The sequence below is a fragment of the Myxine glutinosa genome, chromosome 2 (assembly GCF_964187855.1).
Source record: "Myxine glutinosa chromosome 2, kmMyxGlut1.1, whole genome shotgun sequence".
NCBI classification, from domain to species: domain Eukaryota; kingdom Metazoa; phylum Chordata; class Myxini; order Myxiniformes; family Myxinidae; genus Myxine; species Myxine glutinosa.
Genome location: NC_136262.1, coordinates 79,615,722 through 79,626,545, shown reverse-complemented (window position 1 = coordinate 79,626,545; position 10,824 = coordinate 79,615,722). Strand labels below are relative to the sequence as shown.

General features: G+C 43.6%; 1 protein-coding gene across 2 annotated transcripts in view; it reads left to right on the top strand.

Annotated features, from left to right (window-relative positions):
• The first annotated feature begins 283 nt into the window (after positions 1-283).
• LOC137421667 (copine-4) overlaps positions 284-10,824 on the top strand; it is a 238,575-nt gene continuing 228,034 nt past the window's right edge. Inside the window, exons 1-2 of one of the 2 annotated variants that reach the window (XM_068107941.2) lie at positions 284-346; positions 2,972-3,024. The gene's annotated coding sequence lies outside the window, so the exon portion shown is untranslated. Of the gene's footprint in view, positions 347-2,971; positions 3,025-6,236; positions 6,284-10,824 lie in introns of those variants that run through there. The other variant, XM_078773438.1, reaches the window with a different exon arrangement.

Below are 10,824 nucleotides of genomic sequence, written 5' to 3'. Positions count from 1 at the left end.
CAATTGCATTGCGTAAGCCTAATTGTGAATTGTGATATCGCACACAGCAACCTCAGCCTACTAATAATATCAGGGCACATATAAATGCAGGCTCGACTTTAAAGTTCACATTGCGCATGGGATCTGCCTCACGGCCTCGCCCAGAACAGTATCGCCTACACAGCCTGCAAGCTGTCATTGAACACCGTGTGTGTGTACATCTTGTGTATAACATATACAGGGTGTTGGCATCACCTTGTGTAGACGATCGGATCGTGTGAGCTTGGCTGGACTGGGATATTTGGCGCACTTCTTCAAGGGGCCTTAGCCAATTTCTATGACAATCCAGGGAAACGAAGGACAGATGGTATGTATGGTATGTACCAGTTCACTTGACTCAGGTCTTCATATGAATATAATTCCTATAATTTCCAGTGCTCCGAATGTATTACCAAGCGAGAGCTGGCAATGTCATGGATGGTAATCGGCATTTTTTTTTTCTTCCAGAAATTGAGATTTTCTTGCTTGTGATTCTATTTAGCAAAGTTATTTTGTGTTTACGTGGCACATCCTTGCTCCTACTCCTCTCCAGTTCATCTCGGTTTTACTCCTCTTTTAATTCTTAATTTTTCGTGGTGACCCTAAGTCATCTACCCATTTGCAAATGTATCTGTTTTTAGATACCAACTCAGAAACTGTTCCCCTGACAGCATTAACTGATGATAACCCATAACTAAGGAAGTGGACTGTCAACTTCAGCCTTTCTGCAAGGAGAAGAGCCAAGGAATAATGTGGTTAGTATTAAATTAAATCAGATACTTTCTAGGAGTATGATTAAGGCCTATCAGTGACAAATCCTTCCAGTTTTAATACACGGAAAAGCTAGATATCAGAGGGTGCAAGGAGGTATTTTACTTACAATGGAGCAGAATTAACGGGTGGACAAGAGCCAGGGACAGACACGCAAAGGAGAGACAGAAAGACAGAAATGCCAGGGACACTGACAAACAGTTTGGTTGAAAAAGAAAAATTGGATATATTCAGCAAGGCAATATCCATATGGAAGAAAAGAGACAAAGGTGTTGAGTGAGGTTAGGTTTGGCACAGACAAAGTACGAGTTGATACATAAAACGTGCCAACAGGTGAGGTTGGGGAAGGACCAAAGTCTTAAAGGGAAAAGCAGGATATCTCAGCTGGAAGTGTGCTCTCCACTTCGGTGACTAGTCAGGGTTGATCAATGACGGGGTTGGATTTAATGAACAACCTCAGTTCTGATGCAGTGCAGCAATGGATATTGTAGCTGGGAGCATGCCTTCCATTGGATGGGGGTATAGAGCTACTTGTCCCAAGTTTTTTGCATGCAAGGTCGAGGCTCATGGAAGAGGTAAAACATGTAATGGATCCAAATATAACACAACAGAAAGAACATAGTGGAAAATGGAGGGAAACCCATTGGCAGCAGCACAGAGGGATACAACAGAGGAGCAGTTGGGAGAGCAATTGGCATGGGGAACATGAGAGCAGCGGACTCCATGGCATAATGGTTAGACTAATCGTTAGAACATCTGCTCTAAGTCTCGGAGGTCAGCAGTTGGAGCCCTGGTCTTGTCGTTCCAAGGAATTTTAAAATGGAACGTGCTGCTTCCTTGCTTGACGCTCAGCATTTAAAAGGGATAGAACACAGAAAGACAACCATCATTTGGCTATACTTGCATAGGCTTCGATTGGCCTAATGGCCTCCTCCTGCATCGAAGTTCCTTGTTAGGGAACTCGTATTTATAACGGGATAGGTAGGATGACTCAAGAGGTGAACAAACCGAATACATGCTCAAACATAGCAATTTTAACCTGTCCCAGAAAGATGTGAAGCAAACATCTGGGTGTTTATTGACTAGTTTGCTGCAAGCTAGTTATCCTTGCAACCTTGCAAGAATAACACCAGGAGTTGAAAATTGTAGTACAGTAAAATTATTTTTGAAATCACACATTACGACGATGACCACTGGTTTTTGCATCTTAAGATGCATGTGGCTGTCGAAGCAGTTTCCTGGCTATTGGGCACAATCCTGGACGGGTCACCACACCGAAGCAGGATACTCGATGGCTCATTCATCCCAGGAAGCTGGTACTCATTCTGCCGACCTCAGGAGTAGGACAAGCTGAGTCAACCCACCTGGTGTAAAGTGCAATGGAATGACAGGATTCTGGAACTTGAGATCTCAATCTTAACCGTTAAGCCAAGTCCAGGCTTAATAAGGCGGTGGGGGAGTAGAGTATGGAAAGTAAGTTTTGGAGGTGATATTGTGTACAGGATTAGTGGGAAAGTGCATTTCTGAAGTTGGAAAGCTTTTGGGCCTGCCCGCTTTATTGATGTTCCATTCTGACAACATATTTTATGATCTCCTGACTCCAGATTTGAGTCTCATGTAGTCTATTGATTTTCTCATTTCTCCTATCACCATCGTTACATCTCTTTCCTGCAAAATGTAGGCCGACATAGCCAATGTGCAAATTCAACGATGAGCCTTCGATTCCAGGTAAAGCCAGGTTACTCCCAGGATGAGCCTGGATTAGATGAGCCTGGACAGGATGAGATGAGCCAGGTTACTCCCAGGTAAAGACCAACAAAATGGACGCCTTCTATCTGGCGATTGTAATTTTAATGTTTTATGACCAGAGTTACAGGAGGTCAAATTATTTGCAAAATCTGATTTATTTAACGCATGCATTCCACACATTGATGTGCACTTAAAAGGCCATTTCTTTTACTCGCATTCATTTAGCTTCATTATTTGGGAGATGAGACAGCGGAAGGCAGAGGAGGGTATAGCCCGTAGAGTATTGGTGGGAATGAATCTTTCTTCTCCAGATCTCTCGACATTCCAATCCGCTCCTCCCTTCTTGCCTCTCCACCCCACTGTCATCCTAAGCTTGCATAATATTTTTTTCTTTTCTCTCTCTCTCTCTCTGATGCGTGTTTCCCTTGTGCAGCCACACGACCAGAGGCTTCTCGCGCTCGCCAATTCCATCGCTCTCTTGCAGAGGTATTTGTTCACTCACGGTTAATATGAGCCTCGATCGTTTTGTTCATCATTTCATTTCATTTTCTTCGTTGTTGCTCCATTGTCGTCCTGTTTTATTCGCTAAATTAAGGCATTCTGAGAGTTGTCGACCTTTTGTCGGTGGAGCGTTGGATCGCATCTTGTCACCTCCCTTTAGGTGAGAACTAGGAATATTTTTTTTTAAATAAAAAAAATTATCCACCATCTGACGCACAGGTACCAGTGGAATTGATGCTGACCCTGATCATGTTTTGAATTATTATATTTAAGCTGCTTTGTTTGTTGTTCAGGATGATGAGAGTTGAATAGAATGGATTTTGATCTGAAATGTCCGCTGCTTTTTGATTTCCCTCGGCTGGCTTTTTTAGTGGTGCTTCTATCATATATTTACACTTCTCATCCCATCTATTTTTGACATGGAAATGAAAAAGAATAGAGCGCGAAAGCACAAGGCACAGAGCGCCACGCGAAGATTTAAATTGAATCCTTGGCCATGTGTTGCATTCTCATGTTAGGAGATGGTTACACAAGGCAATTTACCCTTCTTTTCAAATCTCTGCTCTGTTGGCGTGTCCTCGTGATACAGTGTTCCGATTTTTTTCTTGAAATGCTGTTAGGATGAGGTTTAAGTAGATTTATCGATTAGAATTTGGATTTTGAAGGTGGTTCAAAATGTTCTTGGAACGAGATACTTACAAAAGTACAATATGCCCAAATACACTGACACACCCATACACACACACACACGGTCACGCGATTAAGATATTGGTTATTTCGATTTTGTAAAACATTAAGAAGAGTGTTGTTGTAGTTGTTGTTGTATAGCCCCAGACAGTTCTCTTGAACAAGCCCGTGGCACGGAGACAGCGGATTGATCTCCCAGGAGCAACCCAGAGATCCACCACATCTAGGGTGGTGTGCCTTCACAAATTCAAGGCCATGGGAGAGAGAGAGAGAGAGAGAGAGAGAGAGAGAGAGAGAGTGAGACTGAGACTGAGACTGAGACTGAGACTGAGACTGAGACTGAGACTGAGACTGAGACTGAGACAGACTGAGACTGAGACTGACTTGACTTTTGTGTCCTTTTATTATAAAAAAATGTAAAGCCATTTCATAAAGCAGTTGTAAAAAACAAAGCAACCAGTTTAAAGAAATTGCATAAGGATCATGAATACACCACAAAAAGAGCAAAGGGTATTTAAAAGAAACCAGCAAATGTACAAAAATATATATTTTACAAACCAAAGGTGGAGACACAAACAAAACCACAACCAATTTTAAAGGAAATGCTCATGCAAGAGCTATGAATACATCAAGAGCAAATTAAGTGAAAAACTAAGCGAGAGAGAGAGAGAGAAATGTATTCAAGGACACAGGAAGAAACATATATGCAAGCAATCAGTTCCAAAGAAAAAAAAAGTCAAAACAATCAGGAATTATAAAGTAATTACCACTTTTGAATCATCGAGTGAGCACAAAACATTGCCAATACACCACTTTCTCTCAAAAAGTTGGACGTTTCCATTACTGACAAAGAAATCAAATTCTAGCTTGAGTCGTGTTGAGACAAACCCTTTAAAAATAGAAATAGCATCAGAGCCATAGCCATTATCTATTTTAATTTTCCGAGATTTATGTATTGCATATTTTGCAACAGCAACCAAAAAATTGAGAAGAACACCCACGTCTCTACATGTGGGCCTGGAAGACGCACCAAATATAAACATATGCATATTGAAAGGGAAGGACAGTTGGTGAAAAAGATATTCAAGGAACAAGAAAAGCGATGTCAGTCTACGACACTGTACATAAGCATGAAACAAATCCTCTTTCTGATCACAGAACGGACAAGTTTCCGGCAGTGAGCTGTTAATACGGTGAACAAAAATATTGGAGGGAAGCGCCCAGTGTGCTAACCTCCATTGTATATCCGCTAACACACCATGTATTGGTAAGGTGTACATGTGAGGCCAAAGGGGAGTAGACGGAGAACCCGACCCTAACCGCTCTGACCACAAAGTTACTCGTGTTCTCCCAGAGAGGGGTACATTCTTATTTTGTCGAGAGAGATCACGGATTCCAATCTTAGTTACAAGATGAAAAGGGGGGGTGTGTTCAATCTCCGGCTGAAGAGAAGAAGAAATGAGCACTTTGATTTCAGGGAAACCAAACCGAAAGTCCTCAATGTTACCAACACCTTCCCAGCCGATGTTTAGCTGTCTAAATTTCCTAATGACGATACGTACAACTTGGTCTCCAAGTCGGACAGACCGAGATCCAACTGAGGTTGCCACCAAACCCTTAACTCCAGATGTATCTCTCAGATCACATACTTTGTTAATCCCTCCTTGGATAAATTTTTTAATCAGGGCATGGCTATGAGGGATACCAGGAAAAAAGTTATTGAAGAAAAGGGGTTCTTGAAGGAACATTCGACAATTATAGCCCTCAAGGAAGCGGTGGACGTCAAACCTTTTCCAAGTGTCCAATAAACTCTGATAGAATCTCGGAAGAGAGGCAAAATTTATATGCTCGAGGTCTATCAAAAGAAGCTGCCGATCATATCTCAGTCTACCAGACTGTTGTAACAGAAAAAATGCAAAGGGCCGCCAGGGCAGCTGTTCAGCAAACAGTAGTCTCTGCAGAGACTGCAGCCGAAAGCCACAACCCGGCCAGAGATATCAACAATGCCCTGGCCACCTTCCTTCCGGGGGTAGTACAATATCTCAGGCCTCAGCCAATGGTAGCCACTCCAAAAGAAGTTTACCAGCATTCACTGAGTAGCCATAATTAGTTGGTTTGATGGCTGTAAAGCAATAATTCTGTGCCATAATTTTGTTGCAACCAGATTGTTTATGACAAGGGTACGGCCTCGATAGGAGATGGACCTCAGCAGTCCTTCCCATGCTTTCAATCTGTGCATAATTTGTTCCAGCACTCCTTCCCAATTTTTCATTTCTGTTTCACGATTACCAATATGCACTCCAAGATATTTAAGCCCATCCGTTCTCCAGACCAGGTTGTGTGGGAGTGAGGGTGGTGATACACAAGAGAGATTGCCTTTGCCACACCATAATGCTGTACTTTTATTCCAATTGATCCCACCGGAAGAGGCTGCAGAGAAATCTCGCATACAACGTTGTAAAGCAGAGACATCATTGGAGCTTCTAATCAAAACACAGATCATCAGCATAAGCCGTCTGCACAAATTCTGCTCCTTCTATACTTCTCATTCCCTGAGGTATTTGCTGTCTAATAGACCGAAGGAGTGGTTCAAGGGCGACTATATATAAAAGCCCAGAGAGGGGGCACCCTTGGCGAATACCCAGTTGGAAAGGAAAGGGAGAGCATAACCTATTGTTGATCTTTATCATACATTGAGTATTAGTATACAGGAGTTTCACATAAGAGGTGAAGGTTTCACCAAACCCCATTCCTTTCAGGACAGAAAAAAGGTACTTGTGGTCAACACAATCGAAGGCCTTTGTTTGATCAAGAAACAGCAGTCCAAAATCATCACACAGGAAATTATTGCATGAAATAATATCTCTTACCAAAAAAATATTATCATAAATAGATTTTCCAGGCACACAGTAGGTCTGGTCCGGGTGTATAACTGAACTGATCACAGTCTTCATATGATTAGCAAGTACTTTAGAGAGAATCTTGTAATCAACACACAATAAGGAGACAGGTCGCCAGTTATCAACCAGTTGAAGATTCCCAGCTTTTGGTAGCAAACAAACGACTGCTCGTCTACAAGACATTGGAAGTTCTCCGGCACGTATGCTTTCATCGAGTACATCGAGTAAGTCAGGGCCCAGAAGGTCTTGTAGAATTCTGCAGGCAGGCCATCTATTCCAGAAGCTTTCCCATCTTTCAGGCTCCGCACAGCTGCTTCAAGTTCATCAGCCGAAATTGGGGAATCGAGCATGCATCGCTCATCCTCCTCGACACTCGGAAGCCCAGCAGTTAACTCTCGTATCACCTCATTGTCCACGTTCTGAGGAGAATACAAGTTAGAATAGAACCCTTTCAGAGTACACCTGATCACCTGCTGGGAGGTCACCAGCGACCCATTGGGAGTGAGTAAAGTATGAATTTGTTGTGACCTTTTGAGGGAAGACTCCAACTTAAAGAACTCTTTGTTTGGCATGTCCAGAGTTAAATAGCTCATTCGTATTCGGACCAAGGCACCCATCGCCCGTTGCCGTACCGCTTCCTCCAGCACGGCTTTCTTTGCCCATATTAGTTGGTCACGTGCACCTCTCCCAACCTCGTCAACATTCTGTTCTAACGATATAATTTCAGATTTTAACTGATGGATTGATATTGATTGGATTTTAGTGGTGTATGCACTATATTGTTGACAGAAGTTCTTAATTTGGGACTTTGCAATGTCCCACCATAGCCGGAGACTATCATACTCAGGTCTGGAGGAGCGAATTTACTCCCACACGACGTGAAAGGCCTCATTAAATTCCTTGTCATGTAAGAGACGAGTATTCAAAGACCAGTAAGCACTACCACCGGGTGGAAAGGGTAACTTAAAGGACATTGAGATCAAACTGTGGTCTGTGAATCCAGTTGGTAAAATTTTGGAGACAGACACCACATTCAACATTGGCTTGTTCACATAAAATCTGTCCAGCCTTGCCATTGACATAATACCATCATTGCATCTACACCATGTATAACAGCGTGAGAGTGGGTGTTGTGATCTCCACACATCCTTAAACCGAAAGATGTTGATGGTGTCCTCTAGAGCTTTCGTCGAGGCAACATGAGGCTCATGACCATTCCTATCAATCGACGGACAAATTGTGCAATTAAAATCTCCCGCGATACAAATAAAAGCTGTTGCGTCCAGAGTTTTTACGTGGGAAAGAAAATTTTCCTCTCCATTGGGTCACACGGTGCATAAACATTCACTACTATAATCTTTTGGGTATTGTAAAGAAATTCTACGGAGATCAAATGCCCTTTATAGATTTCTTTAAATGAAACCTGTTGAGCACAAATCTTATGACTTAGGCAAATGGCAACACCGGCCCGAGGTGTAGGGAACCCACTTAGCCACCATTGCCCTTTAGAAAGTTTCCCCCAATCGGCTACTTGAGCACTAGTAGCGTGGGTCTCTTGTAAGAGAATAATGTCAGCCTTTTCTTTTCCAACCGCTTGAATGGTTTGCACCCTCCGTAAGGGGGCACGACTCCCATTTATATTTAAGGATACAACATTTAGTGGGGGGGGGGGGGGGGGGGGGGGTGAAGTCCTCTTCCTCATTTAATTCCTTGTTTGCCTTCGTGATGGCTTTCCTCAGCCGCTGAAATTCAGGTTCGGAGATTTCCACATGATCGCTCCTTTGCAGCAAAGGTTTTGCGGCTGCAAGGAAGGCCTGGATATTAGGAAAATGATCCTTAATTCGTACATGCCTTTGTCTGAAAGTTTCCTTCAAAAATCTGACAATATTTTCTTTTGAGATCTCCAAAGGCTGCTCTTCCTCCTGAGGGGGGGGGGGGGGGCTGTCAACCATTGGCACTGGTTCCTCATGGCCGATCAGTGTCTCTGACTCTGTAGTTAGAATTCCATCAGTGACGCTAGTAACGAGTTCCTCCTGAACCTGTACAGAAACACCTGTTCCATCCCCATCTACCTTAGCTTCTTCATCCTCTTTATCCTCATGCATCATTGCAATGGGGAGGGGGGGGGGGGGGGGAAGGAGTCGTTATTAGCGGTAATGGGTATTTTACATTCCCCATTAGAATTGATATGGTCATCAGTAGGCTGTTCGGTTTCGCAGGTTGATTTACAACCTTCAGGAAAAAGTTCCACTTCGTCCTGAGCAGGTGGTATCATGTCAGCCATAGTTTCACCACCTTGCTGATCTTCATGTGAAGGACTGTCTGAATCGTTTAAACTGCTTCCTGTCTGCACCACCAACACTTTAACAACTTTGTCCTCATTCCTCGTACTTACAAGTGACCGTTTCAGATTTTTCCGAGACGCCGCATCTACAATCTGCTGCGCCTCACAAATCATTCCCTCTACAGGTAGAGGCTTCTCCCTTACATTTGCTGACTCATCGGTTGCACGATGGCCAGCTGTACTGGATGACTCATCGCTTACACGACGCACCTCCGTATGGGTCTTATCAGCACCACTCTTAGCCGTACCTTGATGGTCCGACGTAGATTCCTGCACTGAAGGCGAATCATCTATAGAATCATCCGTAATGGTCACGGGGGGGAGCTGGTCGGCTGCTGTGGCATACGTTTTCTCCCCATCAGGACAATACTGCCTGGTGTGTCCATGTGCACTACACCCGCAACAAATCAACCTCTCCGTTGCCGCAAAAATCCTGTGCTCACGTTTTGACGACTTAAAGACGAGAGAGACATTCAATTGCGTCAAACCATCCTTCAAAACAACATAACAAAACCGTCTAAACGTTTCGATATGCTTCAGCTTCCCGTCTGTGGTGCGAATGGAGGCTTGGATAATTCTCGACACCACAGTACCGTACTGACCGAGCTTCTGAAGAATCTCCTCATTAGACAGCGTCGGTAGAACGTTTGATAGTATTACCTTCGAGGCCGGAGTGTTCCATGGCGAAACCGGAACAAACTGGTCATTAGTCCCATTACCCAAGGTGAGTCCGTTCTGCACGACGATGCGCGCGAAACGGACACGTGAAACGAAAACAACCACCTTGTGGTGCATTCGGGACGCTGCCCGGATGTTCTCACAACCGATCAATTCTCCGATTGCGAGGAGCGTCTCCTCCAGCGAGACATCTTCCGATGGGACAAAACACATGCCGTGTTCATCTGTTAACACCTCATCGGCGTCACGACCGGCATTACTTCGACTATTCTTGCTAGCCATTTGAAGTAACTAAACGAAAAATAACCAATAAATGGTACAAAGGTTTATAAAGCCTAAATAAATGAAAAAAAACAACAACAACAATAACTGGGAAATAAATAAATAAATCCCGTTAACCACCTAAAGTGGTTAACTTTAACCGCGCTGTCTCTCCCTCTCTCGCTCAGTAGACAAGATGATAGAAAGGGACACCGACACTCGGACAGCATAAAGGACCAAAAGGTAGGAAGAAGGGAAAAAGCAACAAGAGACACAGCACGTACCGCCAGTGACTGATCAACAGACCTGGCGCTCTTACGTGCGTGTGAAGCGAGTGGCAGCTGTGCAAAGTGGGAGGAGAGAGATAGAGCGATAGAGAGATAGAGAGATAGAGAGATAGAGAGATAGAGAGATAGAGAGATAGAGAGATAGATAGAGAGACTTTTGTATCCTTTTATTATAAAAGTATAAAACCATTCCACAAAGCAGTGTTAAACCAAGCAACGAGTTCAAAGAAACATTGTATAAGGATCATAAACACACCAAAAAAAGAACAAAGGATATTCAAAAGAAACCAGCAAGTATAAAAAATTTACCAACCAAAGGTGAGGACACAAACAGAAACCACAAATAATTTTAAAGGAAATGCTCACGCAAGAGCTATGAACACATCAAGAGCAAATTAAGCGTTTGATTAAATTAAGTGAAAAATTGAGAAAGGGAAAGAGAGGGGGGGGGGGGGAGAGAGAGAAGGGGAGAGAAAGAGGGGGAGAGAGGGAGGGAGAGAGAGAGGGAGAGAGAGAGAGAGAGAGAGAGAGAGCGAGAGACAAGAGGGAAAGGGCCGGTCCATGGGGACTGATCGGCACTCTGACCGTGACTGTGCTGCCCTGATGAATCAGAGAAGCAGGGAAGCAT